The following is a 15,899-nucleotide window of genomic DNA, read 5'->3' as shown; positions in this document are numbered from 1 at the left end:
GTGGACATTTTCTATGGTAAAGTCCATAAGGGAAGAATCAGACCGTGCATTATACAACTGTGTGTTTTTAAAGTTCATGTTTAAATATCCTTTCTAGGGCAGCCATTAACATATATAATTATAAACAGTGTGAGGAGTGAGATTGCCTTGGGTAGACATGTGGCATTTCTGTAGTTCTAGGCCTCACCTGTCTTGTGAGAAAGCAAAGCATTCATCCTCTGTCACACTTGCAGTTGTTATCGTTAGAAACATCTGATTAGGGATTTACTGCAGGATAAAGTCACAGAACTTTTAGCTACCTGCATCAAGGCAAATTTGGGTCTCAGTTACACTAGCACTTTTGTGTTATTTTGTTTTTTACAGTACACTTAGAAATATGACACAGTCAATGAAAACATCCCTTGATACCAGCGGGGCATTTCACCCTGCCCAGCACACAACAGTGCAGACTTCCCCTCACAAAGTAACAGGGCATTTCATCAAAAGGAGTGCAAAGTACCATCTAGCCCAAGCATGTTCCAACTAAAAAGCTGAATTAAAAGATAATTAAGTTTGTAGCTCCCTTTACATCCCATCAGATCATGCTAAAGGGGAAAGAAAACAAGTTATCTTCATTAAGAAAAAAAAAAAAAAAAGCTAATTCCCCAGACCACAAGCTCTCACTGCAGTTCCTCAGGGTGTGCAGGGAGATTTGAAAGCAGTTTAAACTCCCGCCAGCCCACGGGCAGGCAGGATGCAACCAGTCACCCAAACGGCCTTCCCCACATATGGCAGCTCATAAGAACTACAGGAAAGTGGGGAAAAAAAATAAAGTCTCTTTCCATTAAGGACTACATTCTCCTAAAGGCTTAAAGAACAACATTATGGCTCATTTTAAGCACACATTCTATTGCTTAGGACTTCTGTCTTATGAGTTCACAAGCTTAAGCATGGTTGCACATGTAATTTAAGATTCATTTTAGCCATATAATTTCTCCTGGTATATCTAGTTGTCTTCAGACTTAAAACAAACATCCCTCACAGCTTGGGGGGGAATAAACTCTTTCAAAAGAAAGAGACTTTTTTTTCTCTTCAAGTCTTAACCTGATTCAAAGCTGCCTGTAAGCTGGTATCAGAAATAGGTCTTTAAGAACCATTGTTATCTTAACTTTTTAAGGTACATATTTACAGTATGAGTAAATCGTTATCTATGTTCCATTGCTCTAAAAATAATGTAAAAAAATTGGCGTGGCTTTCTCAGCATTTGCAAGAGCTGGAACAGCCCTGCTGACCAAAGTCCTCCTGCTACCCACAAGGAAAGCAGCAGTGCCATCCCTCCTTCATCAGCAGGCAGCTGCCCCAGCACCACCTCAGGTGGAGCACTGGGCAGGAATGGGGCACAGCCTCCCCGGCTCAGCTCCAGCAGCCAGGTGCTAACCTCACAGGAGAACTCTTTTCCTAAGTCATAAATACAAAAAGGCCCAGAAGACCATTATTTACTTTTATGCATCCTACTTGAAATAATCATACAACAATTCTTGTCCACTTCAAACGAGATTGTTTAACAAAGGATTTCACACAGACCCAAGGCTCCCAAAGCAGGGGTTGATGGTTGGCTTTTTTTTCCCCCCACTTCTTCTATTTATAGACTTGTAGAAGGGCTGATCAGATGAGAAGAATGTATCTGTTATTTATTAGTCTAGGGGCAGAGGTTAATAAGTCTGAGAACTTTACAAATAGGGCTGATCAAGAGTTACTTGACTTCCACCAATCACAAAAGGAGCGATGGCAGAGATGAGCAAAAATTCTCAAAGAAGAAGGTTATGTTTCATCTCAACCCCTGTCTTATCTGCCACGTGGTCAGCTCTTAATGAGAAAGCCTGCTGCAGCTGTTTGCAAACTTGCACAATTTAAGGCCCAGGCAAAGAGCAGACAATGGTAGACAACACTTTTTTTAAAACAAGTCCATTCCACTACTTCCCCTCCACAGACAATTCCAAATAAGGAACAATATAGCCATCAAAAAAATCTGCTGCACAAAGACCCTGTGGAGCAGCCCTTTACATAAAACCAACCCCTATGTGCAAGCTGCTGATTGTCTCTCCAAATTCCTCCAGCTTGATTCCATTTCCCTCCTTTCAGCCTGCGGAGTTTTTTCCTGGAGCAGTGCAGTAATTCCCACTACTTGTGGTCAGCTAAATCCCCTCGGACACTTCCAATGGTGCACAGCATACTGGCTCATGGACAATTTCTCATCCAAAGTATCAAAAGGTTTAAAACTCAATTCATTTCAAGAAACTTTCGAGGCAAGTTTCAGCCTACAGCAACACTTTGTGTGCTATAAATCAGAGCATATAAACTGACGGGAGACTGTCAAACACGATTCCTAACAACTGTATGAGCAGCACCACTAAAGTAAGCTGAGAAGGAAAAGCCAAACAAGAGGGGTTTGTAACGTATCAGCAAAACATACTCCAGCCCATCAGACAACAGCTGCAACCACTCTTGCAAGAAATACACAGTTGGAATGAGATGATGCAGCTCAATTTTCTAAATGAAGTTGGTATTGCAGTTTCAGCAGATTTTTTACTTCTGCTTTGCTTTTAATGCAGAAAACAAGAGATACATGGCAATGCACACTGAAGAGTTAAAAGTACAGCAGGAGTGCCTCGTGAGCAACAGGTACTTTATTCTTGTCGCCTACCATTATGCTTAGGACTCTACAATTTCATGAACAGGTAAATTCATCCAGTCACTATGCTTAGGGAAGTACAGAACTATCGTTGCTTATGAAACCATTAATTACAAGTGCTAACTGACGTTACCGGGATCTCCATTCAGCTGGCACTCATGTTACGCAGAATAATCCTCAACTTGTTCCATCAGGCATCTCTGACCCTTATGGTTTTCTGGAGCAGAAGGAGGTCTTTTAGCCACCGGATTCCTTCTGAACTGTTTCTTTCACCTTTTAGAGTTCTCATTCCTCACACCAGGAGGTTGGATTTATTTCTCAGCTCTCACTTCCCTCATTCTTTTGGTAAGAAACTTCAAAAGAAGCCTATTTTTCAACAGAGAAACTTCCTTTTTGCTGCAACCACTGGTCCTTCTCTCCATTCCATTTCACTGAGGTTTTATGCCAGTGCATCTCCGTTATTTAAATGAGTTACATATGCATCATGCTTGTGTACAAGCGTAGACACAGTAAGGGAGGTAAGGTTTTCCAGCAGAGCTGTATTCCAACAGCTAACTCCACAAAAGGCTGATTTGGTATTTCCTTGCTCCATCCTCAGCCAAAGAACCCCTTTGTTTTTCCTCTACACAAGCATTAGTGCTGTTGTGACTTCATGAGCTTCTTCAGGCAGCAAACTTCATTGGGGAAGGCAATAAACGTGACCACTGACATCCCCTTCCAGCAGCAGACATTCTACATCTGCTTAGCTGTATTGTAACAGAGCAGTTCAAGCATTAAGAGTTTCAGCTTGCAACTTAAAAGTTTTGTTTTGGAGGAGCCATGTGCACAATCTGCTTTCTTTTACTGGAGAACTGCCAAAGAACTCTGGCCTTCAAGCACCAAGGACAAACATCAGCGCTGTCCCTTAGAGGCACAGCACACAGCTGGCACTGCTGCTGCAGGCTAACTACTGTCCTGTACACCACATTGTACTATTCAAACCCAGGGCTCCTCCAGAGTCTCCAGAAGCCAAAGGACTGAACTAGACACCTCTGGGGCCTTGTGACAGTGACGTGAATCTCCCTGGGCTGACCTGTGTGCTGTCACCCTGTGCCAACATACTGTTGACACAACAGAGACCTCTCACAAAACTTACTATCTGCCCTTGGGCTGGAATAGTATTTCCTAAGGAGCCTTTACACAGTTCTGGACCTTGACTGTAAAACAGGAGCAGAAAATGAAATCACAGCATTACTCATTTGTAGGTTTGGTAAGCAACAGGAAAGCACTCATTTTGCATCCCAAGTGCTAAGTGGGACCACAAACCAGCTGAAGGGATGGCAGTGTGCTTCCAGGCCCAGCATACAGCCCCCCGTACACACAGGGGGACAATTCTTCTGTGCCATCTTCCATCTGGCACTGCTCTTTGCTGCGTGAAGCTCAGAGTGAGGGTAATGGCAGAGGGATGTGGATGCCAGGCAGGCATAGCCCAGCATGAGCTGGGGCTGTGCAGCCTGGAGAAGAGAAGGAAACCTGGGGACACCTGACAGTAGCCTTTCAGTATCTGGGGGGGTGGGGCTATTAAAAAAAAAAAAAAAAGGCATTCTTTAGCAGGGTCTGCTGTGACAGGATATGGAGAAATGGTTTCAAACTAAAAGAAGCCGTTTTCTGCAATAAGGGCAGTGAGGCACTGGAGCAAGTTTCACAGAGAGGTGCCCCATCCCTGGAGACACTCAAGGTGAGGCAGGACGGGGCTCTGAGCACCTGATGGAGCTGTAGGTGTCCCTGCTCACTGCAGAAAGCTGGACCAGGTGACCTTTAAGGCTCCCTTCCAACTCAAACGATTGTATGGAGCGCTCTGGGACTGCCCCTTGTCTTGACACGCAGTCTGAAAATCCTGACGAAAAGCCTGGCATCACCAGCTGAAATAAAAGCGTTCCAGTCCTACGGTACCCCTCACACAGCGAGCCTCCCACAAACCCTTCCAGAGCATCGCCTCATCTATTTATTACCTTCAAGGCATTTCCAAAACGTCCGCGCCGTCGCGTTGCTCTCCTTTACCCATTATCACCGTTGCTATTTATTAGGCTTTTCCGCTTTAATACTCAGCGCGGCACCAGAACGTGCCAACTTAGCGCATCGCTCAGAGGAACGCAGCCCCGCGCCTCCCTTCACGCCGGGCCCCGCCGCCGCGCGTCGTCCCCACACAGCCGGGCCGGGGGCCGCTCCCGGCGCCGCCCAGCACGGCCGGCCCAGCGAGGCTCCCGGCGGCGGGCGCCGTCCCCGCACCGCGCGCAGGAGCCCCGGCCGCAGCGCCCTCCTCAGCCCCTCGGGCCGCCGCGTCCCCGGGAAACGCCGTCCCCGCCCGCCCGGACCGCCGCCCCGGCTCAGCCCCGCGCCCGTCCGCCGCTCACCTGGAGGAGAAGGGACGGGGCGGGAAGAGGAGAGGGAAGCCGGCGCCAACTCGGCCTGCGGCGGCGGCCGGCGCGGCTGCCGAACCAAGTTTCCGGGCGGGGAAGAAAGTCGAAACGTACGTAAGGAGGAGGCAGCGCAGCCCGCCCAGGTGCTCCCGCCCGGCGCGGTGCAGCCCGGCCCGGCCCGGCCCTCCCCTCCCTCCGCCGCGCTGCCCTCCTCCTGCCGGCCCGGGCCGCCCACAGCCCTGCCCCCGCCGCCCGCTCCCCGCGCCGCTTTCCCGCCTCACCTCAGCGGGCGGCGGCGGCGGCTCCCCCCGCCCCGAGGCGGACAGGTGCGCGGCCCTGGGAGCGGCCGTAGCGCGTAGCAGGGGGCAGTGCGGTAACGCAGCAGGAGGGCGGCTTCCACAAGCACTCAGGTAAAGAAATAATAGAACGCCAAGCTGTCGCCTCACCGGAGGATTTATTAGCGAGGAAACCTTTGTACATCAACAAACGCGATGGGCAGCGCAGGTGGAGGCGGTGCGCGCCAGTCTCCATTCAGTCATTCCGGCGTGCCCCACAGCTAAGTAAACCTGAATAAAAAGGCTGAGCGCTTTCAGGGCCCTGAACACGTCTGTGTTTCTGTCGGGCCTGGAGTTTTGTGGCATTTAGGCAAAACCATCTGACAGTGCTGAAATCACAGAGTAATAGGAGGTTGGAAGGGATGTTGCAGCCCGCCCAGCCCCAAGCCCTGCAGTGGGCGGCTGCCCCCAGCTGCAGCAGGGCCCCATCCTGCCCGGCCTCCAGGAATGGGGCACCCACAGCTCTCTGGGCAGCCTGTTCAGCATTGGGCCGGAGGAGGAAGATGGCTTTTCACTTTGGACGTGGACTGACTGGGCTCCATTTCCTAATTCCGTGTTAAATTTGTTATCTTTTTCATTTTGTTGCTCAGTAAATCTGTTGTCTCTTCTTGTGGTCTTTCAGTGAGGGGGCTGGGCTGCGTTACCAAGTGAGAGGATTTTCTTTTTGCAGAGGTGAGATTGTAGCAGACTCACCAAAAACTAAAAATGCAGTAAGGCGCTTTCTTCTGTTTACTGAGATAATTGTAGGGAATCCAGGGGATCCAAAGCACACCTGGCCAGCAATGTGCCCTCACAGCCCAGAGATCCTATTGTATCCTGGGCTGAAACAAAGGCTTGGATGTAGGGAAGAGTTGTTTCTACGGTGAGGGTGGTGAGGCAGTGGAGCAGGTTGCCCAGAGAGGTGGTGATACTCTGATCCTTGAGACACTCAAGGCCAGGCTGCACAGGGCTCTGAGCACCCAATGGAGCTGTAGGTGTCCCTGCTCACTGCAGGGGAGTTGGACCAGATGATTTTAAGGCTCCCTTCCAACTCAAATGATTCTATGATTCTATAGTATCTTGCTAGTTTGAGACTTTGTGAAAGCTTGTTTTTGGGGAAGGAATGGTGGTCAGCAGCAGACTGGAGCTGTGTGACTGCTGGAATTGCATTGCCTCACCAGCTCACTCAGTAGCACCAGAGCTCCATGTGGAGGCATCAGGCTGTGTCCGCACTGTGAGCCAACCTCACGTCTGTGCCCATTAAGCCAGAATTCATTTATGTTGAACATTGGCTTGCATCTAAGCAGACAAAGGCTTAGGCCATGCTCTGTGGAGCACTCTGGGGCAGAGAAGTTTAAACCTTAGCACAGAACCAGTCTCATTCATTCAGCCTGCAATTCAGTTGGTGAGGACAGGAAACGTGTGGGTGAACTTGGGGTATGGAAAAGACAAACCCCAAGGAAATTTCAACTGGATGCAAGCCTTTAAAATTAGGAATCTCTGTCTGGTTAGCACACACTGGAGATGTTTATCATGTCCAATGACCTGTTTTTCTGAGTGGACAACGTGCCCACGTATAATTAAGATATGGTGAAAGTTTATTGTATAAGTGTGCTGGAATTTTGGTTTGGCTTTGCAATAAAGGGATCACTGAGTCACAGTTGCTAAACAGACCACAGAGGATACAGGTCTCTGCTGCTGAGCTACCATAAATGTAAAGAACTCGAATTAATTTATTTCCCAGTCCAGGCAAAAGCATCCACGCTGTAAATAAGGCTGTGGCTTGATGACACAAAGCCTTTGCTGTGTGATTGGTTCCTAGCTGCACCTTGTTCCTGCCCTTGCAATGCAGCATGCCATTCCTTAGCTGTGCCTGCAGCTCTTTGTGTGGCTGAAATGGAAACTGGATCAGGATACCAATCCATCAGAAAAACAACCCAGGTGAAAACAGGTGTAAATATATTTGAAATTATATAAACATATTTAAAATAGATGCATGTGTTCTTTAAGTTCCTCCATCATCTAGTTTATAATTCAGAGGCTATGGATGGATTTTGTTCTTTCTTACAACTACAGGAGCAAGCAAAAGTGTAGCAACATGGCTAAATGTAAAACTGAGCCTGGTGAGGAAGGATTTGTTCCTCAAACAGCAGTTGAATATTCAGTCTGTAAAGCGTAAATGGATTTCTTTATGGGATTGTTGTGCAAGCAATTAATGTGTTGTGTGTGTTTAAACAGCATCTCATACTGTTTGAGATGTACACATTTTGCATTAAAGACAGCCCAACAATTGGGATAGTTTTTCTGGTTGCACTCAAATCATAACCCAGGTTAACCATACATTGAAGAAAGGTCAGCGTGATGTCTCTTCCCTGGCACCTTTACAAGCCCTGCTGTCTGCTGTTCTCCGTTCTCTAGTGCTCTTGATTTCGAGACACCAAAGTTCTTCTGTGGAACTCAAGGAGTCTTTTCGTTGTTGTTGTTCATTTGAATTGTAAGTTTTGTTAATTTACTTGTGTACTTTTTGGTAACTGAGAAAACTCCCTGTGATAAAATACAGCAGTCTCAGTTCCAGCCTCTATCTGCTCTGACTGCTGTAATTACCTGCCTGTGATGGCATCATTTGTACAGTAACCCCTGTCACGCTATGTGCAGAAAGATTACGGGCCACATTCCAGTGCAATGCACACATCAGCATTAAAATGCCACTTTCTGATGCACAGAACTAGATACATCAAATATACTCACATGTTTATGGAGTATTACTATTTTTTTATTTAACATGAAGGTTTGGAAAGCATTACTTGTAAAATCTGATAGTGAAAATAAAAAAGGAATAAACAAATGATAGAATAAATAAGAGCAGGAAAACTGAATGGAGAAGCAAGATCACACCACGCAAAGATTTAGAGGTTAGTTTGACACCATTAATAATGCATAAACCTTGGTCGACGTGTGTGTTTCTATCGTCCTCTTGTGGGAAGGTACAAAGCATAAATGACTGCATGGTAATAATTTGGGAACCAACTTTGATGTTTCATCACAAACAAACCTAAATTCCCAACCCACACACAAGAATGTAAACACACTTTAAAAAAACATCCCACAAACAAGGAGAGAGAGTCATCCCTGGAATTTGTGATTAAATGGCATGGAATCTCCCTTTTGCAGAAAGCAGACCAATGGAGGTACGCATGCGTGAAGGCATGGTGGATTCAGCTAAAGCCAAGGTGCTAAACACATCGCTCGAGTTCAGCTCCCACATTCTGTAGCACTTTCATTCCTTTTGCACTGTTTCATTATGCTTGCTGCAAATTCCCCTTACGTATGCCTTGCATCCTGTGTATGCAGGAGGTAGCTGGTGTGCCATTGTTCCAACTGTATAAACGAGAGCAAGCAGTGCGTTAAGAAAGATAGCGTGAGAATTTTGTATGTTAGTAATAACTTATGGCTGCTTTACTTTCCCATTCTTCCTTGTGGTGTTTTATTAACAGTGGTTAGTTATTAACTATGCTGGGTTCCTTTATTTGTTGAAGCTGTAAAACGCTTTCACTAGAAGTAAACAGATTGATTCTCTGCTTGTAGAAAAGTGTGTTTGGCAGATACAAAGAGGACATCTGGCTTTCCCTGGGAGGGGAGTAGCCCATCCTGCTTGCTACAGTGGTGCAGATATGATAACATGGCACAAAAGAATTAAGGTACACCAGGCAAATTGCTTTTCACGTTTGTTGCTTTGAATAACATCAATGGCTATTTTGTCATTGTAAAATTATACTGTTGAAATGCTGCAGCTACTTTTAAACCAATAGATGTTTTCTGATCACAGTCCTTCTGTTGCAGCATTTTAAACAATACTTGAAAAAAAATAGCACCTATCAAGGAAGTACAGTAACAACAGGTAAAATAGCATTTTATCAGGCTGATTTTCATGTCCTACTGAATTTTCCATTATTATTTGACAGGACTGGATTTGATGTTTTGTAGTGCAGAGCCCCACTGCCTTGGCTCCCTTCCCTTGTTAACTCCTTGTGGAGGGAATGGGGAGGAAAAAGAGATAAGGTACTCTCAGGTTGCTAGCAGTTATTTTAGTAAAACAAGTGCAGCGCTCAGTTTTACTTCCCAGCCCCTAATTCCAGTGCTGTTCTCTTAATTAAAACTGATAACAAATAGTAAGTAGACTCAATCCAAGAATATTATCTGTATAATTGTGTGCCTGGGAGGAACTGTTCTTCTCAAATGTTGTATTAACTAAATAACGTGTTTTTGAAGAATTTAGAATTTGACTTCTAGCCACTTTTGTTCTGTTAGCCATTTAAAAACAGATGCTGACTTTCTGCCCTCTGTGTTTATGAACACTGTATGCTTCTTGGACAGTTGGGTCAGGAAAAGGCTGTGTATGTCAAGGGGTGTTATCCTGTCCACTAACAGGAAACTCTTCCCCTTCAGGTCCCAAGTGAGGCCATGGCAGCATGCTGCAGTCTTCCTGGAGGAGCAGGAGTCACAGGAAGTCTGTAGCACTACTCCTAGTGCACACAAATTCCCTGCCATCATGGTTTGGAAGCAGCAGGAAGGTGAGTGTTTGTCCTTGGGAGTATAGAGCATAGTGTGATATTTTTGGAAGGTGTTCAAGTCTTGCTCTTTAATTATTTGGAGCATCTTTATTTCTCCAGAGTAAATGTAAAATAGCCTACAGTTGGAACTTCGGGGATTTAAATCATCATTTGTTTTGAATTCTCTGCTAGTTGGTACACTTTGTATAACCACAGCGCCAGTCTCTTTCCAGTCTTGCAAGGTGAGCTCTGTTTCAGCAAGGTTATTGCTAGGACAGAAGCTATATTCTGCTTGGCCATGCAGCATCCTTTTCTAGGAAGACATCTACATTTGGAAAATTAAACCACAGGACCCCTTCGTTCATGCCACAGCAATGTATTTTAAGCATCATTCAAAGTGTTTTCTAGCCTGGTTTTGATGGTATTTAATCCAGCTATGCAACCTACACCTAGACTCAAAAAATGACTGCATCAAGTCCTAATGTCAATCTAGCCATCATCAGTGGGACAATGAACTTTGATAGCTATATAAAGAATGTTAAAGGATAAGAATGAAGGTTCTAAAACCCATAAAAACTGACTTGTTAAATTCAGCTTCCTGCAAGCACAACAAATGCCAAAGCAATTTAAAGATTTAAATAGGAGAGATCTCCATAATGATTGCTCTATTTTTGCCTGATTTGCACCTGTTTCTGGAATGAAAATGAGACTCGGTGTCTGTCTGTTTGATAGAATATAGCACCATTCAACAGGAGAATGAAGAAGCATCCTAATATCAGGATGTTAGAAATATTTTTCTCCCTGGAGCTTTCAGTTACCAAAATTGCTCCAGAATACCTTTGATATTTACAACAATCAATTTTTAATAACAACAATACACACCTGAAAGGCTTGAAAGGAAAAACGTGGGATGGCTGCAAGTCTCATCAAGATCTAACACAGATCTGGACTCATGCTAGTTAAACATACTTGTTCTTCAAAACTGTTCCAGCAGTGTGACATATTTCTAGTGAGATTGTTCCATCTATATCAAGAAAAAGATGTGTCCTGGGGAAAAACGAAGTAATTGGTACGTGCTACAGCTGTAGCTCCGTTTCTAGAAAAGCAGCTAAATATAAACATTCCTAACTGAATGGGTGGGAAGCCAAGACTGCCCTGCAGCAAAGATACCCACTAAATAGGATTATCTATTAACAAGATAATCCACAAAAAAAATCATTTTGCCACAGCATTTAGAAAGAGATCAGAGAAATAAGCAACATAGCTACTTGGAGCACAATTATACTATTAGAAGAACTTTACTGAAAATGCTGCTGTGGCATCTGGTTGTGAGTTTTTTCCCTCATTCCTAGACCAACGTATTCCATATCCAAATACTGAGGTTACATTTTTTTAGCTCTAAGTTAGGAACTCTACAGGCTCTCCCAAGGGACCTGCAACTTTAAATGTTTTCTTCTGCTCCTTGCAAGGCCACTAAAGTCAGTGTGAGAAGGGAAGAGTGTGGTCAGCACACACAAATTCAGGGGTTGCATCCAAGATGCTAGCTTAGAAAGATTACTGCACCCCTGACTATAGGGCTTCCTGTAATCCTTGTACTTGTAGATCAATTTAGATTACTATTTGTAGAGTTTGCCTGAAAGTATTATGATGAAAATACAGCTGAGAAAATAGCATAAACCTTTCCTAGGAATGGTTTAATTTTTAAGATAATTATTTCACAACCTGAATCTTTTACCAGGCTGTTCTTGCTGCCTGTACTCAGGAAATCACAGAATCACAGAATGGATTGTGTTGGAAAGGACCATAAAGATCATCTGGTTCCAACCCTCTGCAGTGGGCAGGGTTGCCAACTAAATCAGGAACTAGAACAGGTTACCCAGGGTATTAATAATTCAATAATTGTTATAATGAAACCTCAAGAGGTGCCAGGTAAAACTGAACACAAATCCATCATGTATTTATTGAAGTACATATATTGCATCCAGATCAAAACTGTTCTTTTGGCCATGGTCTATTGTAGCATTGTGTTAGAAGTCTTGCTCTGAATTCATAATAAATGTAGTAGTCACAGTGTTGGTCCTCCTCAGAGAGGACATATTTCAGAAAAAGCTGCTCTGGGAATATTGTGTGATGTATAACCTAGTGTGTTTTCTGGTGTGAAGGGAGTTGATATTAAATCTATTGTACTATAAAGACTGGAAATCAGCATTTATTTCTTGTACTATCCTTATGTTTTTGTTTTGTTTTTTTTTTTCAGTAGGTTTAATGGTCGAAGTCATGATTCTGTAGACTAGAAAACAAATCCACACGTGCTGCATCCCTTCCTGAGAAAGGATATCCAAATTATTTATCTGTGTACCAGGGTTTAGCTAGTTAGGAAAAATTTCTTCAACTGTAGGACTACAATATATCTTAAAAATCAAGAGTCAGAAATAACATTTTCAGCTGGCAGCTCCATCTCATGGATACAGCACGTTCTCTCTGGCAGTTGAAGATGCTTTTCTTTCCATTTCATAGCTCTGAAGCTTTTGATTTCTTAAGCTACATTCCTTATCTTCCATGAAAGTTTCCCTCTGCTGATAATTTCTCTAGCAACTTCACCTTCTTTGCTCATAATACTTGATCCTTCTTCATTTCTTTTTACCTACTCATCAAAAAGCCATTTGTAGGTATTAATTTGCAGATCTGCTTCCTGGCAGTCGCCCAGGTTACAGTTCATTTACTGATTTTGAAACTGAGGCACACAGAAGTTCAGTTGCTAGAGCACTACAAAGAACATCTGTGATGGAGGGATGGAGGGTTACATGGAACCCAAAGGTCTGCTGCTGTTCTGACGTACATCAACTTGTGCATTTCTTTATCCTTTTGATAATTATGAGAATTTGCCTGGAAGTCACCTTGCTTTCTACAAAACATAAAAATAAAAAATAAAATTAAAAAAAAAAAAGAAAGGAAGGTCTTCTGAATCATTTAACTTCTGCTGGGGAGAGGAAAGGTCATGTGTGGAATTTTTTGAAGAGACATGACTCTGAGCCAAAGGCAGACATGCTGCGTTTGTCTCCGATACGGCTCGAAGTTGCAGTAGTGGTGGTATAGCGGCAGTTAATTTAGTGCGTAGGGTTCAAAACAAGCTAACAGGCAATAATAATTTGATATTATTAGAGATATCATAACTTTTTTTTTTCTTTCAATTGAGGTATACAAGAACATGCAGGTAAATTTTGCTTTTATAATTATTGTTTCCCAATCCAAGCAGAGAAAACATTTATTGCTGTGAGCACATACATGCTGATAATATTACTTATGCTTGGAATTGTGTTCCCTTAGCTGCAACATTTTAGGCACACAGGTATCGCAGATGTGTTTATGATAGTTTCATCAGTCTAGCTGCTTTGGCCTTCTGCTTAGCCTAGAAGACTGAGAATTAAAGAGCAATGTATGTATTTATTTATTTGGGAAGCAGCTATAAATCTGTGTCCTTAGCAACATTTTCAAAGTTTGATTTGTGTTCTCTTTCTTGCTACATTACTCACAGCTTCTCCCAGTGAGGGCCTTCAGTGACAGGAAGTTGGTAAGCAACTACGGGCATTCTTTCCTTCACTTCAGTGCTTTGCTTACACTGGTGAAGGCTCCCCGTACTGCCCTCCGTTAGAGCACACACCCGCACTGGGATGCTCAAAGTAGGAGTACCCTCTGCTGGCATGTTGTTGTACTAGGCTCTCCCATTGCTCTTCCTTCTGGTTGCAACAAATCACAGTACACTGCTCACTTAGCCTTGTCCCAGTATAGTAATTTTGGAATTTTATTTCAAGAACAGAATTTTGTCTCTATTTGAAGTATGCACAATGAAAAGCTATTTTATTTTGTCATTTCTTCCACTGAAAAAAAAAAGTATTTCATGATGTTAGTTCAAAAGTATAGCAGTATCATACTACATTACAAAAGATGCCATTCAAAGTAAAAGCAGTTCCACATGGAGAGATGTTAGCAACAGATGTCCATTCAGAGACATTTTCTTAGTTTAATAATCTTTCCTATTCTGCCTAAATTTTATTTATTTTCACGTAGGCCATTGAAAGTCATTTCTTTCCCTGCTTCATGTTTAGATCGTTGACATAAATATTTTCTCCAGCAGCCAATATTTTAAACACTGACTGACTTGATACCATGCATTTTACACTGACAGTTTGCAGGGTTCATGGATCAACAGAGAGAGTCTTGAGGAAGAACTTAGCCATAGAAGAAGGATAGGATGAGCATCATTGTACCTTTTCTGCTAGAAAGTAAATAGCAAAGGAGAACTGCTTTTCAGGATGCAGAGATTGGGAAGAAAAAGTTTATTGTGGACCAGGGGTAATATCTGGCTGTTGGCTGCAGGTCGTGTTTACTCATTTTTAGCTGGAGGGAGGTCTTGGGATTGAGCCCTTTTGTGAGAGCAAGTCCTGAACAATGGGAAGTCAGCAGGACTGGAGGAAAGAAGTAGAAATCCCCTGCAGGGCAAGGGGAGAGAAGGAGATGGGGATTGTGCTGGCTGCAGTTTACCCTTCTGGTTCTGACCATTTCCTTTCCTAAGTGTCTTTCAGAAAGAAAAGCCCAGGTTCCCTTCTGCCCCTTATTGTCCTGCTGTGTTAACACGCCTGCTGTCTAGGCATCTGTAGCTTAGAGGAGCCAGCTGTCTTCTCTGGGGCCTCTCACAGATGTTCTGTGGGCTGCTTTATAACTGGGCAGATGTTGTAGGTTCATGGAAACCTACATAAAACCATGACAGTTGCTTTTAAGACTTCTTTAGTGAAGATTGTCTTAAGCAAAACTCACTAGCTCTGGTTTCCACAGAACATCAGATCCATCTAGAATAATAAAGCTATCACAGAGTGAGCCAGCAATACAGAAGAGATTCTGAAACATCAGTTTGTCAGTACAGAAAATATTGATGTTTTTATTATCTGTGTGCATCTCAGAAGCCTTGTAGAAGTCTGAACCCAAGGTGAGGCAGTGCTTGATATGTGCCAGGCCTTTGGGACTCACATTCTGAGCTTCACCGCTGCTATCAATTGGTAACAACTGAACTAAGAGCAAAACAACATAAAGTGATTTATTTTCCTGTGCTTGACACCTGGGGCCCTTCTTGCACGTGTCATGCTATGAGGCAGCAGTTCTGGAGTTCAGCACCCTCCAGAGGGCCCTGTATTAAGGGGAAATTCAGTTCTGGATGTCTGTGTTACTGCTGGTTAGCAATGGCTATGAATGCTGAACGATAGCTTTGCAGCTTATACTGAAACCTGCATTGTATTCCCAATCCTAGCAATAAAAAGCATTTGAAAATGCTTTGACATCTACTTTTCTGGAGACATTCTCCCAGTAGCTCAAACTGTAAAATGGAGCTGTGAAATACTTGACAGTTTACAAACATGACCCAGCAGTAAGAATTTGCAGTCAGCTGTGTATTTATTGCAGCTGGTCTGTTAAACTAATAGATCTGGATTTTCTTTCTCTCAGAGGGAAGCCATGTTGTTTTGTTTGCTTTGCCTTGCTGCTTGGTTTCGTATTTGGAGCTAGACATTAACCATAGCTTGCTCAGCCCCTTTCTTTTTACAGGAGTGATATCGGGACTCAAAATCTTAGGCATTAAATTTGGAGGTTTCTGAATTAAGATCCTTGGGCTTCTTTTCTAGGGTCTTTGAGTGATTTGTTTTCAAGAGGCGTTATCTGTCTTTAATTGTACTTTGTAAACTGAGTGGTCAGATCCAGCTGAGATCAAAAGGTTCCCATCAGATTAAGGGAGGTAGGTAAACAGCCATTCTGAGACCCTTTTCAAAATTCAGAGACACAGACAAAGCTGTGTCATTAGCAAAGCAGACAGTCCGTGTGATTTCTCTTCTGCAGCCCTAACTATTGTCCCTTTCACACTTGCATGTGGTTATCACACGGAGGTCTTGTACTGCATTATGATGCTAATATCTGGTCC

At 43.7% G+C, this 15,899-nt stretch overlaps 1 protein-coding gene and 1 long non-coding RNA gene across 9 annotated transcripts in view; one reads left to right on the top strand and one right to left on the bottom strand.

The window, feature by feature from the left end:
- Positions 1-5,468, bottom strand: part of LOC116229737 (ligand of Numb protein X 2-like) — a 30,527-nt gene extending 25,059 nt beyond the window's left edge. For 4 of the 7 annotated variants that reach the window (XM_090150165.1, XM_090150167.1, XM_031594425.2 and 1 more), the window contains exon 1: positions 5,065-5,279. The gene's annotated coding sequence lies outside the window, so the exon portion shown is untranslated. Of the gene's footprint in view, positions 1-4,662; positions 4,865-5,064; positions 5,280-5,351 lie in introns of those variants that run through there. The other 3 variants (XM_090150169.1, XM_090150168.1, XM_090150166.1) reach the window with 3 other exon arrangements.
- Positions 5,400-15,899, top strand: part of LOC149915992 (uncharacterized) — a 33,147-nt gene continuing 22,647 nt past the window's right edge. For both annotated transcript variants that reach the window (XR_016471020.1, XR_016471019.1), the window contains exons 1-2: positions 5,400-5,480; positions 9,831-9,955. This is a non-coding gene — a long non-coding RNA (uncharacterized LOC149915992). The remainder of the gene's footprint in view (positions 5,481-9,830; positions 9,956-15,899) is intronic.

Source organism: Phasianus colchicus, chromosome 14, assembly GCF_987193195.1.
Source record: "Phasianus colchicus chromosome 14, bPhaCol1.hap1.1, whole genome shotgun sequence".
In the NCBI taxonomy this organism is placed as follows: Eukaryota; Metazoa; Chordata; class Aves; order Galliformes; family Phasianidae; genus Phasianus; species Phasianus colchicus.
The sequence above is the reverse complement of the archived record's forward strand: the minus strand, read 5'-3'. Positions and strand labels throughout refer to the sequence as shown.